Consider the following 17031-nt stretch of genomic DNA (forward strand, 5'->3'; position numbering starts at 1 on the left):
CTCACGGGGTCATTCTTCACAGCGAAGACCGGCCCAGACTCCCCACCCGACCACATCATGTCCTGCTCTGACTCGACTTCTGACTTCATTTTCATGTGAAATTTCCCTCAACGTAGTGTCCCTTACCGTAAAGTGGGGACTCGGTGCAGGCCACCTGCGTCTTACATGCACAGTTCACACTGAAACCTTAATTTCACTCGGTCAGATTCCTGCTGTGTCCTTGGCTTCCTTCACCTTTTCAAGAATTACGAAATTTTCCACATGTCTGCCATCTGCTCCTTCCTGTTTTGTTCTCAGTTTGGGGTGTTTGTTTGTATTTGCTTTATGTATGTGTGCAAAAACAAGCAAAAAACATTTGTGGTTCATGTAAACATAGAGCACAATTCAGATTTGTTCCATATGAGATTCTCTGATGAGGAATTCTTACGTTCTGTAATTGGTGAGAATATTTTTGCTTTAAACTATAATGTTGAATTATCACTTCTTTTGGCGTATTTATTTAATGTATTTTGGGGTGAAAAGTCATTATGTCATTAAAAAGGAGTCTTTGTTCAAAACGTGGCAGATTTTTTAAGAGCTGCTTTAGCAAATGTTGCTAACTGAAAGATCACTCTGTAAGGTAGTTATGTTCTTGGCAAAAATTAAAAAGTATGAGCACATCAAGAGTTAGCCAAGAAATGGGGATTTGGGAATTCTCTTCTTCTGCTGGAAGGAATATATATTAGTATAGTCGTTTTGGAGAGTAATATTGAAAATGTGCCATATCCAGCAGTTTTACTTCTTTATACTCCAAGAGAAACTCTTTTAAATGTGGGCAAAGAGGCATTTACTGGGATGTACTAATGTTTCTTAAAGTATATTGGTGTGTGGCCCAGTTGTCTATTTATCACCTGAGCTCTTGGTTAAACTGCAGATTCCTTATCTTTGTCCCATGCCTACTAAAAATTAGAATTTCTAGGAAGTGAGTGTCAGCAATCTGCATCTTTAGCAAGATATTCCCTTGCAAATTTGAAAACCATTGCTGTTTTTTTAATCATAAGTGGTCTAGTTTTATTTATTTCATTTTTTAATTTTGCTAATTCTTTTGAAAATAAGTGCTGTTATATAACGTCCTCAGAAAAATGAGAAGGAAAGCAATTGAATGTTTGTAATGCTTGCCCCATTCCAAAGATTCTGTGAAATGTGAAGGTAATTTTTTCTTTGTATGTTTATTTTTGTTTGTTTTTTAAACTTGCTATGGAAAATTTCTAATATATACACAATGAGAATAATGCATCAAACCCCAATGTGCCCATCATCCAGAGTCAACATTTGTCCTTTCATGGCCAATTATGGTTCATTTATATCCCCCACCCACTTCACCCTCAAACAGCATACATCACTCAACCTCCCTTATTGTTTTGAAGGCCATCTCTGATAGCATATCATTCTCTTTATTGAAGTATTGTTGACATACAGTATTACATTAGTTTTAGATGTACAACATAGTGATTCAACAATTCTATACATTATGAAATGCTCATCACAATAAGTGTAGTCACCACCTGTCACCTTACCATGTTATTACAGTATTATTGACTATATCCACTGTGTTGTACTTTTCATCTCTGTGACTTATGTATTTTATAACTGGAAGTTATACCTATTAATCCCCTTCACCTATTATGCACATGCCCCCACCCACTTCCTCTCTGGCAACTACCAGTTTGTTCTCTGTTATTTATGAGTCTCTTTCTGTTTTTTGTTTGTTCATTCTACATATAAGTGAAATCACGTGGTATTTATTTTTCTTTGTCTGACTTATTTCGCTTAACACAATACCCTCTAGGTCCCATCCATGTTGCTGCAATGGCAAGATCTAATTCTTTTTTATGGCTGAGTAATATTCCACTATATATAATGTATATAAAATGTATATATATATATGATGTATATATCCTGCATCTTTTTTATACTTTGATCAATGGACACTTAGGTTGCTTCCATATCTTGACTATTATAAATAATGCTGCAGGGGTGCCTGGCTGGCTCAGTCAGCAGAGCATGTGACTCGTGATCTCGGGATCATGAGTTCGAGTCCCATATTGGGTGTAGAGCTTACTTAAGTAAAATGTTAAATAAATAAATAAATAATGCTGCAATAAATATAGAGGTGCATATATCTTTTCAAATTAGTGTTTTTGTCTCCATTTAGGTAAATACCCAGAAGTGGTATTACTGGATCATATGGCATTTCTATTTTTAATATTTGAGAAACCTCCATACTGTTTGTCACAGTGGTTGCACTAATTCACATTCCCACCAACAGGGCACAAAAGGGTTCCGTTTTCTCCACGTCCTTGCCAACATTTGTTGTTTCTTGTCTTTTTGATACTAGCCATTCTGACAGGTACAAGGTATCTCACTGTGGTTTGGATTTGCATTTCCCTGATGATTAGTGATGTGGAGCATCTTTTCATGTGGCTGTTGGCTATCTATATGTCTTCTTTGAAAAAATGTTCAGGTCCTCTGTCCATTTTTTAATCAGATTGTTTTTTTGGTGTTGAGTTATATAGGTTCTTAATATATTTTGGATATTAACCCTTTATGAGATATATAATTTACAAATATCTTCTTCCATTCATTTGGACGCCTTTTTGTTTTGTCGAAGGTTCCCTGTACTGTGCAAAATCTTTTTACTTTGTTGTAGTCCCAATAGTTTATTTTTTATTTTGTTTCCCTTGCCTCAGGAGATATATCTAAAAATATGTTGCTAAGGCTGATGTCGAAGAGATTATTGCCTATATTTTCTTTTAAGAGTTTATTGTTTTAGGTCTTACATTTAGGTCTTTGGTCCATTTTGAGTTTATTTTTGTGTATGGCATAAAAAAGTGGTCCAGTTTCATTCTTTCACATGTAGCTGTCCAGTTTTCCCAACACCGTTTATTAAAGAGATTGTCTTTTCCCCATTTTATATGCTTGCCTCCTTTGTCTTAGATTAATTGACCATATAAGCATGGGTTTATTTCTGGGCTCCCTATCCTATTCCATTGATCTATGTGTCTTTTTTTGGTGCCAGTACCATACTATTTTGATTATTATAGCTTTATAGTACAGTTTGAAATTGGGGATTATGATACCTCCAGCTTTGTTCTTTCTCAGAACTGGTTCGGCTCCTCTGGATCTTTTGTGGTTCCATACAAATTTTAGGATTATTTATTCTTGTTCTGTGAAAAATGCTATTGGTATTTTGATAGAGCGTGCATTGAATCTGTAGATTGCTTTGGGTAGTAGCAGCATTTTAACAATATTAATTCTTTCAATCCATAAGTACAATATATCTTTCCATTTGTGTCATCTTCAGTTTCTTTTATCAGTGTCTTATAGTTTTCAGAGTATAGTTCTTACATCAGTAGCATATCATTTTATCTGTAAGTATTTTGATAATATATCTCTAAAAGATAAGGACTCTTTTTAAGATATAATCACATCATCATTACACCTAAACCAAATTAACAATAAATTGTTTATATCAGTATATATCCAGTTCATGCTGACAATCCAGTGTTCACATTTCTCTCATTTTTTTACACTTGTTTGTTTGAATCAAGATTGAAATAAGGTTCATACAGTGCATTTGATTAATAATCTTTTAAGTCTTTTCTTATCTATTGGTTTCCCCTCAAATTTTTTACTATAGTTTATTTGTTGAAGAAAGCAAGTCCTATAGTGTTTCCCACCATCTGAGTTTTGTTGATTGCATTCCTGTGGTTTCATTGATATGTTTCTCTGTTCCCTGTGTTTCCTGTAAATTGGCGGTTAGAGCTGAAGAGTTGATCAGGTTGAGGCTTGATTTTTTTAGTTGATGGCTCTGTGTAGTTTTGTCATGAAGCCTATGTCTAGTTGATGCTCTGGTTAGCAGCCATTGCTGATCATTGCCTAGATCCATTAAATTCACTTGGGATTGCAAAATGGTTCTATTCTAATTCCATCAAGTCTTCTTCATGTATTTGTAGAATTATTAAAAGAAAATTCCCTTCATCAGCTATTTGTTTAGCCTGAGGAACATTTCCTACAGGATCAGCGCTTCATCTTTCCCTTTAATAGTTTTCAAAACAATGAGTTGGTTCTCTACCATTCGGCAAAAGTGATCATTTTTTAAAATTCAAAGTATAATACACGTGCTATAAAATTCACTCTTTTAAATTGTGCAATTCACTAGTCTCTATTCACAAAGCTGTGCAATTGATCATTTTTAAAAGTCTCATTATAAACTTACAAACATACTTGATGTGTTTCATTCCACAGCATTTATTCTTTTGACATTCAAATTTTTTCATCTTCAGCCAACTAGAGCCTCTTTAGACTGGCCCCTGAGACCTTTTGACACACCCCTAGTAAGCTTTGACAGTTTCTTTTCTTGCTTTCTGTTATGAGGAGATATTCCTGGTTCACTATGTACTTTTCTGCTCCAGCCCAAGAATCAGTCATTTCTTCCAGAAACCCTGGTTCCTTTAGTGGAAAATTGTATATAGAGGCCCCGGCTGGGCACCTGACAGGTCATTGTTTCTAGGCCTCACATTTCGATTTTCACCTTTTTAGTGGAGCTAATTTGTTTGCTGTGTTCTGTGATTTATAATCCATGAGAATTTGGCTGTTGGTGACTTTCAGGAACTAAACAATGTCTTATTCAACTAATGACTTGTGTGAAAAAATACTGTTTGAAAATCACCTAATTGTCAGTCACTGTTTATTTTAAAATTATTTCCCTTGGGGAGGGTGTGCAGCTTAAAGGCTCAGATTAAAAATTCTTACTTGACATTAATTATAGCCAGCTGAATTCCAACATGATGCAACTTGCTCATGTTAAGATAAGTATAACTTAAGTATCAAGTATCAGATAAATGGTTCATTTTTATAGGGCATGCTTAGTTCAATAAAACTAGGGCCTTTCTAGGGGAAAGTGAGTATTTTTCAACCTTTGGGATATAAAATAATGAATTACTACAACTTTATTCAGGAAGGTCTCTATTTTCTAAGGCAGTAATTTACTGTTTCCCATTTGGATTTCCATCAGTCAGTGATGTAGAATGAAAATCAAAAGCTGCTTTTCTTCTTCTTCTTCTTCTTTCTTTTCTTTTTTTTTAAATAGCTTCTTTACGGACTAATCTTTGGAAAAGTGATTGAAAGGCCTTGTATTATTTCTGGCTCAAGGACCTATAAACATGTCAGGGATTTTAGTTAAGTTATTAAAACACTGTCAAAACCTGGAGTAGATGCTTTTAACTATCTGATATACATTAAGAGCTCTGAAGGAACAAATAAATTTTAGCACATAACCAAAATCCATTTGACTGCATTGAAACCATCTATTCTGTATTCATAGCATATGACTTTGAAATATTCTGCTCTCCATGTACCTAAATAAAATTTCCTTTTATTGTGTGCTTGAGAAAATGAAAGCACTTAAGAATGTTTTTATTCTGCCACACACAGCCTCCTTATTTGCAGTTCCCCCAAGGGCAAGCACCACATCTTTTTACTCTCTATGCCCAGAATTCTATAGGTCCCAAATACCAAAACAGTGAACAAAAGTATCAATGCAAGAGGTGTCCTTCAAGTGTAAGGTGTCAGGTTCTTAATCACTCAGCGCTTGGTTACCAAATGCTTTCATTGATCTTAGGTGTCCTCCAGGTCGTACTGTGAATATTTTCAAAAACTATGTTTTGTATGTTATTATAACACTGAACAATTTCTGATCTCTGCTGCTTATACTTTCTTTGTTCCTTTATTTATCATGAGTATTTTATATTGAGTATACTTCTAGTAAAATGTTTATCATACACTGTTGTTTATGGCCTTCCATAAATGGATTTAAAGTACAAATTACTTTCCCTTTTTTGACAACTTATAGTTGAGCTCATCTGTATAATCATTTATAGAATATTTGTTGCACTGCAATAAAGTTTTATCTAATATAATTAATAGAACTAGGGCATTGTTTCCTTGTTTCCCAACAAAGTTAATAGTCTCTTATGTATGAAAAGTAATGGCGAAGGGCCCCTGGAAAGTTTGAAGACTTAAACTACTTCTGGACTTTTAAATTGAGGAAACATCTCTTTCATTTATAAACCTTGATACTCTTTTCTGAAGTGCTTTATACTGGTGTACTTAGACGTGTTTGATGGTAATTACAGAAATAACAAGAATGCTGACATTAGGTTTTTGTATTCATGCTGCTTATAGCTACATGGTGATGAGACCCCATTCTTGACATACCATAGCATTAAATGGAGGGCCTTGGAAAGTACTTAAATTGGTTATCATTTTTTTGAAATTATATTAGTGTGCACACACAAGCTGTTTCCCATATTTTACTTGAACAAATATTAGTTTTATTTACCTTTCTGTGAAAACAGTCTGTATCACAACCTAGTGCAATTTTCTAGAAATGGTGAAGGCATGTTGTCATTCATCATTTTTGAAAGGAAATTTAATCTCTTGCAAAAAACCAAAGGTAAAGCCCAGAGAGGAAAATTACCATCCAGTACGTCCTCAGAGATTTCTTATTATACCTTTGTTTTTCCTCCTTGAAAGCATTTTATAACTATAAAATGTCTGAGGGAATGGACAACTTGCATTCTGGGAGTTTTAAAAAGTTATGACAGGAACCTAAATACATGGCCTCTATATTTGAAGAGACTTCACGCCGGTATGCTATTTGCTTTATAACCTTTGTGTTCTTTACTGTTTAAAAACCTCTTCAACATTTAGTGAATTGAAGAAATAAAACATGTCAGATTCTGGATTAATGTAAGGATTACATTGCTTAACGTTTAACTAGTAACTTGACTTGTAAACATAGTTTGGGTTCCAAGTTCAAGATGGAAAGAGCATAAAAATTTAATGGAAACGCAAATACACATTTTTGGAGTTGATAAATGCTTGTTTATCAAATACATATTTTTCTAAGTCTTTTTAAACTTTAAAAGGTTTGTTTGAGTAGTTTGTAAAAAACATCCATACTCAATTCTGCTCCCTCTCTATATTAAAGACTGAAAAACTCATTATTTATGAAACAATTACGCAAGACAAATTTCATAGGCTCCCAAACTCTGAAATACAGACATATAGAAAATACACATTAAAAATTCTTGTTCATTGCAATGTGCGAAACCAGTTTGAAAAGGTAACCCTTTACCTCATCTTTGTATCCTGCAAACTAATAAAATCAGTTAGGTCCTCTGACTGAATGCTTGTTAAAAAAAAAAAAAATTAAACGGTTTGGTAGTAGCTGTAGGATAACCCTTCTCCCCCTCCTCGTGCCCACACACCCATTTAGACTGGCAAGCCTATTTTCATTTTATTTCAAAGATTTTTTTTTTTTTCTTAAGCCAAGGCAGGGGACGGCGGGGATTGCTAAATTTATCTTCTCCAGCCACAGGGACGAAGAAAACACATTTACTGCGGGCGGGGGTCTGAGGGCCTGCAAACAACTCGAGCAGGCGCCTCGGCCAAGACGGGCGCGGAGAGGCGGTAGGTCTCCGGGGAGGGCCCGGGGGGCGGCCGAGGCCCACGGGAGATGGCGAGGGGCGGCCAGGCCGGGTCGGGTGCGGGCCGCCCTCCTCTCCACGGGGTCGGCAGACCGCGGACCCGCGCGGGCTTTACGGCCGAGGCCGGCAGCGGCAGNCCAGCCGGAGCCCGGCCCAGTGCTCCAGAGAAAGGCCGGCCTGCAGCACCCGCCACCGTCGCCGACCGCCCGCACGCCCGTCCGGTGAGTTCCGGGCGCCGCCGTGGCCGTGGGGCCTAGCACGCGCGCAGCGGCCTGGTCCCGGCCTGGTCGGCGGCCCGCGAGGCGCCCTTCCGCGCTAGGCCGGGCGGTGCGGCGCGTGGCGCCGAGCAGGCCCCGAGGAGGCCGCAGTTAGGCCCGGGGAGGAGCCCGGGTGCCCCGAACGGCGGCGGAGGCGCGCTCCGTGAACGGGCAGGGGTTGGGGGAGGGTCGCCCGGTGGCCCGGGAGGCGGCGGAGGGGCGTCGGGTCGGCGCCGCGGCCTGCCCAGGGCACCGCGCGGGGGCGAGGCCTGGCAAGGAGGCGAAGGCTGCAGGCGTGAGGTGAAGGCCGCAGGCCGGCCGGGCCGATTTTCGCTATGTAAATATCGGCGGGGGGGGAGGGACGGGGGACAAGATGGCGGCGGCTCGGCGCCTGCTGCAGGGGACGATTGAGGGGGTTGTCGGGAGGGGGAGCCGCCATCTTGAAGGCGGCGTCTGAAGAGAAAATTCCGCTACAGCCCGTGAGGGGGGGTCGGAGAGCGGGCGGCGGCGGCGGCGGCGGCTCCGGTGACGGGCCCCCGAGGCCCGGCACGGCAGCGTGTGCGCGCGGAGGGGGCGTGCTCGCTCCCCACAGCTGCCATTGCCCTTGCCGCCATGATGGGCGCTCAGGCTCTCGGCGCTCGGCGGCAGCGCCACCTTGCTGCCCTGCCTCCCGCAGCCCCGTGACTGGCTGCTGCTTCCGCTGCATTTTAACTGAGCTGCCGCAGGCGGCCATCTCGTCCCTCAGCGTCCCTGGCCCCGCGCCTTTCTCCCGCTCCTGTAGCAGCCCGAGGGCTGTCGGGACGGGTGGCAGCCCAGGCATCTGGGCTCACTACGGTAAATGGAACCCCACGACATTTTATTTTTAGTCAACGTCGTACGTGGCTATTATGGTGCCCTCAGTGCGGTTTTCCAACACTCATTGCTTTCTCTAGTACCTGAATAAAGAAATAAAAATGAAATTCGATAGGAAAGAAGTTCTCATCACTCTTTTATCCAACGGGGGAAAGTGTAACTTGCACAACACGAAAACGAGGAATAAAATTTTTAAGGAGTCTTTTCAATTCATTTATTTGAAAACAACTTTCTTGAAAAGGTCCATTTAAGCTATTAGTGATCTCTTGGTATTAACTTTTTTTGAGGAGTAAGAAGGGCCGAAAGTTTTTTATTTTCTTAGTGATGCAGTGTTTATTATTCATCTGCTTGCCCTGTTTTTTAGTTTTTTTATTTGATTTGAAAAATTCTTAGGTGGCATTCCGTCCCTTAAAGGACTTTTGATTGCATACTGCACAACTCCCCTGTAAACTTGGAACCCAGTGTTAGCGATGCGCACTGTGCTGGCTGATAAGAAAGATTAGAAATGTTCTTGTAACGCAGACGGTGGCTGCAAGAAGTTCGTTGTTCAGAGGCGGAGGAGACGTGGTGAATTGCACTCAAGTGCTGCGGGAAAGGTACAGCCAATTATTGGGGTTGCAGAGGAAGGCAGAGTTTCTATTTGGAGCATGAGGAAAGGGTTTCTGAAGTAGGTGACATTTTGAGGTTACTTAAGGATGGGTAGGACTTTGTTAAGGAGAGGTGGGGGTTGGGGAAAGGGCATTTCAAGGGTGAAGCTTCTTCACAAAATACCAAGTATTTGGGGGAAAAAACACACACACAAAATTAAAAACAAACCAGCAAGTATCTGTAGTTTGGCAGGAGACGATGGCGAAAGTAGGAGGGTGGTGGGAATCTTGGCTAGAAAAGGTGGAAGAGCTTGCTTGCCTGGTAGAAGGGCTTTTACCATTGGGCTGGCCAGGGAAGCCCTCGTGTAGAAGGAGGACGATACACCTGAGCTGGGCTTTATATTTACTTAACAGTTCCATTGGACTAGGAAAAGTTTCAGAGTTCAGAAATAATGAGAGTAGCAAACGGATCAGTGTTTTCACTACCTGAATGATTATCAAAACTGTCCGGAAGTTAAGCCAGTTTTGCTACTTTTTCAATGATCCGTTTGTACTAGAGAGCTGCTCTTTTCTGTCCTAACTTCTCACTCCAAATAACGTTTAGTTCTCAGTTATAATTTCTGTAGTAAACAAAGAGGTAGAGGTTTCTAACTTTTCTTTTACCGTGGTTGAAAATTGCAGCACTAGTGCTCTGGGTTACTTATGAAGATGAGAAATGAACCTGTAAGTATTCTCATGGTGATTTTTTTCAGAAGTCGGTTTGAAAAGTTAGATTAGAAGAAAGGTTACTAAAAACGCAGCAGCCTTCAGATGGCCTTTTGCAATCCCTGTTCTTCCCTCTGGTGATAGTAACTACCCTTTTGTTTGAGAGAGGACTAAGGCTGTTTGCTAAGCCAAACGTTTTCATGTTTTGATTAATACTTGTCCTAGATGGACTTGTGGGGAATGTGTTTCCTAGAATTTTATGATCTAAATCTATAGGTAGTGTAAGTATTTACTAGAAAGTTGTTTCGGTTTTTCCATTTTCCTGGACTGCCAGAGGTCAGAGCACTGATGCTCCATGAGAGGATGGAAGGGAACTGAAGATTCTGTTTATCATAAGGGGCCATGGTTTAGAAAAGTTGGAGAAACACTGCATTGTGGGAGGCTGACTAGAAACAAGTTGCTAAGCAAGTGGGCTGTGGTTGTTGAGGTGGTAAGGATAAACATAAACTTAGAAGAACCAGTTGCTTTATATCTTGACAGCTGGGAAAGACACAAAAGCTCTAAAAAAGAGAATTGGCTAGCTGCACACACACTACAGCGGCGTTAGGTGTTCTGGTACAGCAAGAGTAAATGGTTAAGATTGAGACTCAAGTTTTATAGTTAAGAAAACAGATAATGTGTATTTTAGAAGGATTTCTATTGGAAACCATTAGGTATAAAATGTTTTTGCCTGAGGGGCGCCTGGGTGGCACAGCGGTTAGGCGTCTGCCTTCGGCTCAGGGCGTGATCCCGGCGTTCTGGGGTCGAGCCCCACATCAGGCTCTTCTGCTGTGGGCCTGCTTCTTCCTCTCCCACTCCCCCTGCTTGTGTTCCCTCTCTCGCTGGCTGTCTCTGTCTCTGTCAAATTAAAAAAAAAAAAATCTTTAAAAAAAAAATGTTTTTGCCTGAAAGGGTAGACATTGATGATCTGGAAAACTGATGTAACACCTTATTACCCAACTATTTTGGATAGATGAGGTGTTAGTTTTTAATTTATGTGTATATTTCAGATAGGTTCAAGTTTCCTTTTTTAAAAAACGTGCCCACAGTGCATTAAAAAAAATTTTTCCCCGCACATTGCTCTTTGTAAATGCTTCCTTTCTAACCCCATCCGGACTGGTAGTTGTCATTGATGACCTTGCTTGTGTTATTTGTGTTTGTGTACACTGGCAATTACAGACTATTTTTTTTTACTCTCAAACTCCTCCACCTGTCCTTGAAACCCCTCAGCCTCACAGAGATTACCTAATCTCTTACTTAAACCAGAAAGAGACAACAATCTGATCTAAGCATTTGCGTTTCCTTCCTTTCCACTGCATACTCTTCCTCTGTCTCTACCTAGGCTTTCCTCCCGTTCTTTGCTGCAGGAAGAATTGGCCTCCTTCAGGCCCACAACCGCTCTGCCTGTCCGCTCCACCCGTCTGGGAAGGGGTTCTTTCAGTGTTTCTGCTGCATGCATCATTGCCCTCTCTGCTGGGGCCTTTACCTTTCCTTAGAAACATTCCTAGGTTTGCTCATCTTACAAAAACCTCACTTGTCTTCCCATTCCCCTCACCAGTACTTTTATTTCTTTTCGTTGCGCTTATTCCTGAATCCACTATTTCTGAAATTGGGAAACTTTCACAACATGTCATTGGGTGTATTGAATAAAAGTGTTCTTTGTTTCGGAAACATTCTGTGCCTTCTCTGTCTTCTGTCTTGGGATTTCCTTCAAGGACAATCCTCTATCCTTTTTCTTGAATCTTCTCCCTTGGTTTTAATGTCCCTTTACCATGCCCACCCTCTTTTCTAGTTTCTCATCTAGCATTTCCAGTTGCCTACTGGCCATCCCTACCCAGGTGTGTTACTGTGTCAACATGGCTGAAACCAAATTTATCTGGTATATTGTAGGTTTCCAATATTATTTATAGAGAGTCTTTTTTCTTATTTGTTTTTTAATTCAGAGCCCCTCAAACAAGTCTTGCTGTCTCACTTTCTTTTTGTTACTGGCACTATTGTTTTTCCAGGCTCATTCTTTTTCTCATATCCGTGTGGGCAACTTTAATTTAGCATTTAACCTATTATTACTGTGTGTTTATATTTTTGTCACCTTTTCTGAACTCTGAATGTAGAGACAAGTTCTCCTTTATTATCCTTGAGCAGTACCTGGTATATGGTCATTATCTCTAAAAATAATGATCTCCGTTATTGGTTATAGAAAACTCTTTTTGTAGTTGATTAGTTTTCAGATATTAAAGCATCTAGTCCTTTGACCAAGGAGTATGCATATTAAGGCACACTACATGAGCTGGGTAACCCCCGCCCCCACTGCTTAACTTTTTGGGGTTAATATGGCCAATCTATTCTTATTCCTGTCAAATTATTTTTCCAAACAACTTTTTAAATAAAAACCCAGGTATCTTGGAGCGCCTGGGTGGCGTAATCAGTTAAGTGTCTGACTCTTGGTTTTGGCTTGGGTCATGGTCTCATGGTCCTGGAATTGATCCCTGCACTGGGCTCCGTGCTCAGTGTGGAGTCTGCTTGAGATTCTCTCTCCCTCTCCCTCTGCCCCTCCTGCTAGGGTGTGTTCTCTCTCTAAAATAAATAAGTCTTTTTTAAGAAAGTATTTTAATTTCTTTATTTGCGAGAGAGAAAGCACGAGTGGGGGGAGCGGCAGAGGGAGAGGGAGAAGCAGGTTCCCCACTGAGCAGGGAGCCCGATGTGGGGCTGATCTCAGGATCCCCAGATCATGACCTGAGCTGAAGGCAGATGCTCAACCTATTGAGCCACCTAGGTGCCCCTAAATAAATAAATGTTAAAAAAAAATCCAGGTATCTCATAACTATATTTTATTCAGAGGAGACATACTTTAAGGAAAACTCAATGAGAAGTAGGTATAGGATTTTTAAAAATATATTTAAAAATTTTGAGTTGTGAAATATTTCAGAATTCCTGAAAAGCAAGTATCACCCAGATTTAGCAGAACTTAATAGTTTATTACATATTTGCTTCATAACTTTTTTTTGTTTGTTTAAAGAAAGAAAATCTCACAGATCCATTTAAAGAATGCCCCCATCCCATTCCTGTCTTTTCTTTGTAAGAAGTAACAATTGTCCTAATATATATGTACCAAAACCATTATCAGGTATTGGTTTTTGTGTTTTAACTTTACATAAATGGTATCATACTGTGTGTGTCTTCTCATGTATTTTTTTCACTTAACGTTGTGTTTTTGAGGTTTATCCATTTTGTATGTGGATCTAGTTCAGGAGTTCTCAGATCGTGCTCTAGGAATTCCCAGGGAGCCATGAGATTCTTCTGGCTGCATTCTTGTGTGCACTGCATGAGTGCTGTACAGAGGCTACATGATACATGATGTCATAATAGGTTGGACACAGAAGCGTTTATGGGAATCCAGCTGTCCTCTATTAAACCTGTCTTTACAAAGAGATTTGCAGAAATGTAAAATACTACTACTCTTTTCACTTATTTTTTTCTTTTGAAAAATAATTATTTTAAAATAAGTGTTTATGTACAGTTGGCTTGTTTTTAATGAATTAATATTTTTAAGTGTCTCAGATTTGATTTCTTAATATAAATATCTATGGCTAGAACTCACATAAAGAAAAACTCTTCGGGGTCCTCAATTTTTAAGAATGTAAGAGGGTCCTGAGACCAAGAAATTTGAAAACTATTGATCTAGTTCATTATACTCGTATTTCAATGTATAAATATAGTGTGGTTTATTTATTCTTATGGAGGGGCCATAATGTTTGTAGTTTTGTGCAGTTTCAAACAATGCTGCTGTGAACATCCTTACATGGGGTTCTTCTCTCTTGAGATTATGGTTGTAGAATTGCTAAATTCAAGAATGTGCACTTGTCAACTTTGATGGGACTTGCTGACCATCAAATCGTGTTCCGTTTGACACTCCCACCAGCTGCGTATGAGCCTCTATTTCTGGAGACTACTGCCAAAAGATTAGCTTTTGCGATTTTTTCCAATCTGTTGAGTATAAATTGTATCTCATTGCTGTTTTCACTTTGCATTTCTTAGATTATTATTGAGGTTGAGCTTTTTTCCCCCCACGTATTTATTGACCATTTGAATTTTTCTCTGACTTGCTTGTTTTTATCTTTAGGTCCATTTTTCTATTGGGTTGTTTCCTTTTTCTCATTGGTTGATGGATATTCTTTTTTTATATTCTGAATATTAATGATTTGTAATTATACATACTGAAAATACCATTTCCTAGTCTGTGGCTTATCTTTTAGCTTGTTTGTGTAGGACTTCTTAATGTGAAGATAGCCATTTTTCTCCATTTTTTTTTCCACTGATGGCTTATGTTTTTTTGTATCTGCAAGAAGTTCTTCCCTTACCCCAAGGTCATGCTGATACTGTACTTTTTCATATTTAGGTCATTAATTCATCTGGAATTTTTTCTCTATTGTGTGATGTAGGGATCTTATTTTTTTTAATACGGTTTCATTGAGTAATTCATCCTTTCTCCCCACTGATTTATAATGAAACTCCTGAGGTTTATTGTATTCTCATATATACACATCTGTTTCTAGTTTCTCTCTTCTGATTTCATTGGTCTGTTTGTCTATATCTGTACCACTCTGATTTAATAATGATAGCCTTATAACCCAGTCTTTTTTTTTTTTTTTTGCTTTATAATACGTTCTTTTTCTTCAAAACTTTTAAAGCTATTTTCTTTCTGTTTTGGGATCAGTTTGTCAATGTCTATGAAAAACTGTTGGATTTTTACTGTATTTGCATCAAATGTATAGAATAAATATACAGACATGTATAGATACTTGCTAAGTAGAGGAGCTGGGATTTGAATCTGAGCATGCCCTGTTGCTTTCAATAAAGCTCTTGCACAACTTTTCTTAGATTTTTTTGCTAGATACTATGCAAGTTTTGTTGTGAGTAGGATTTTGTTACTAGTTATTATTTTTATTTAGTTATTGCTAATGTATAGGGAATACTACGGACTTAGGTGTATTCATCATGTAACTTTGCTGATCTTTGCTCATACTGTATTTCATAGATACTGAGATGCACTTCCCCCCCATATTTTAGAATTTATAAAACCAAAATAGGTTTTCTGTAGGTCACCTTATAATCACTGTCGTTCAGACAGCAGTCATGATGTAGTTCTCATTGCATACACATTCACACACTTGGTCAGCACTCTTCATTTTGTCATCACTTAAATGAGCATGTGCATTGTTGTGTTGTTATTTCATGCCAAACACTACAACTGAAGGCAGAAGAAATTGTGAAGTGGTTGTCCGATTGGAAAGAAAATCCCATAGATAATGAGAATTTTAAGTGTCACCGATACTCCTGTTGGCAGAGGACAATATTGTTAAGAAAGATTGAATAGCTTTGAGTACAAAGGCGATCCGTGGTAGGACCCTGAATGTGAAGTTTTAGGAAAATCATACCAATTTGTTTTTGCTTTTATTTTTCTTTCTATATATGCGCAAGTTATGATAAAATATGTGTAAGTCTAAAAGAATGGCCTCAATCTAAAATGAAAATTCTAGATAAAAAAGTGTGGCATTGGTTTAATTGGCAGTGTTTTTTCTTAGTTGTATGTAATACAAGGGTGCATCTTAGAGTTGGTAGTATCTTTAGATTGAATGAAACGTGCAAGTAGTAGTTTATAATTCTTTTGCATTTTCTAAGTAGTAGAGTGTGAATAATTAATGTTTTATTTCTTCTTTTCCATTAGATTTTGCCTCCTGTTTCTTTTTAATTATTTTTTTGTAACTGCATTGACTAATGCATTTAGCAGTGTTGAATGGAAGCATTGGTATCAGGCATCCTTCTCTAGGTACTTTGATGGAGGGCTTCTAATATTTTATCATTAAATATCATGCTGTAGTGGGGTTTTTTTGTTTTGAAGGGGATAGATATTAGTTTATTTTCTACTTATTTTAGAGTTTTCGTCTTGAAGGTTGATTTGTGTGTGTGTGTGTGTGTGCGCTTTTGCTGCATCTGTTGGTGTGATGAACTGCATTAATAGATTTTTTTTTTTTAATGTAGGGTCCATGCCCAGTGTGGAGCCCAACATGGGGCTTGAACTCACGACCCTGAGATCAAGACCTGAGCTGAGCTCAAGAGTCAGACCCTTAACCAACTGAGCTACCAAGGCATCCCTAGATTTTCTATTTTAAACTGCAGATGCCCGGGATATTTGCATCCCTTTGTTGTTGCCAAGTACTTTTCCTTTTTGGTGTAGTCTTTGTTTTGATATTAAGCTTATGTTAACTTCATAAGATGAGTTATATTTTGAAACAAGTTGTATTTAATGGAGATGCTCCGTTTCTTGAAAGTCAGAATTCATCTGTGAAACTGGTGTTTTTTGTGATTTGGTTTTTGATATAGTAATAGTTTCATGATGATAAGTCTTTTTAGCTTTTCTTGGATTTTTTTTTGTTATTTATACAAAACGAACAATATTTTAGAAGAATAAAAATTTTCAAATATACTGGTATAAAATATAGGCTTCTATAATGACTTTAAAATATTAATTTCATTAATTTCTTTTTTTTTCTGACCAGTACTACCAGTAACTTGCCTATATTATTAAGGCTTTCTAAATAGTTCTCTTATTGATCCTTTCTATTCCTACTGATATGATTAATATTTCTTTCTTTCTACTTTATTTGCATTTATTCTGATATTTAAAAAATTTAAGTTGAAGGTTTAGCTCATTAATATTTAATCTCTGCTGTTAATATACCTTTAAAACTATAAATTTTCTCTGAACTACAATTAGGTGCTGTGATTTTGACATGAATTCATTTTTATTATTTAGTTCTAAATATATTATGATTTTTGGGGTGCCTGGGTGGCACAGTCATTAAGCGTCTGCCTTCGGCTCAGGGCGTGATCCCAGCGTTACGGGATCGAGCCCCATGTCAGGCTCCTCTGCTAGGAGCCTACTTCTTCCTCTCCCACTCCCCCTGCTTGTGTTCTCTCTCTCGCTGGCTGTCTGTCTCTGTCAAATAAATAAAATATTTAAAAAAAATAAAGTGTATTATGATTTTTATAATTTTCCTA

At 38.5% G+C, this 17031-nt stretch overlaps 1 protein-coding gene across 5 annotated transcripts in view; it reads left to right on the forward strand.

Annotated features, from left to right (window-relative positions):
* The first annotated feature begins 7495 nt into the window (after window positions 1–7495).
* Window positions 7496–17031, forward strand: part of ZFX (zinc finger protein X-linked) — a 56988-nt gene continuing 47452 nt past the window's right edge. For 2 of the 5 annotated variants that reach the window (XM_034648780.1, XM_034648775.1), the window contains exon 1: window positions 7656–7753. The gene's annotated coding sequence lies outside the window, so the exon portion shown is untranslated. Of the gene's footprint in view, window positions 7516–7655; window positions 7754–9170; window positions 9238–17031 lie in introns of those variants that run through there. The other 3 variants (XM_011235119.3, XM_034648778.1, XM_034648776.1) reach the window with 3 other exon arrangements.

Source organism: Ailuropoda melanoleuca, chromosome X (genome assembly GCF_002007445.2).
Source record: "Ailuropoda melanoleuca isolate Jingjing chromosome X, ASM200744v2, whole genome shotgun sequence".
NCBI lineage: Eukaryota > Metazoa > Chordata > Mammalia > Carnivora > Ursidae > Ailuropoda > Ailuropoda melanoleuca.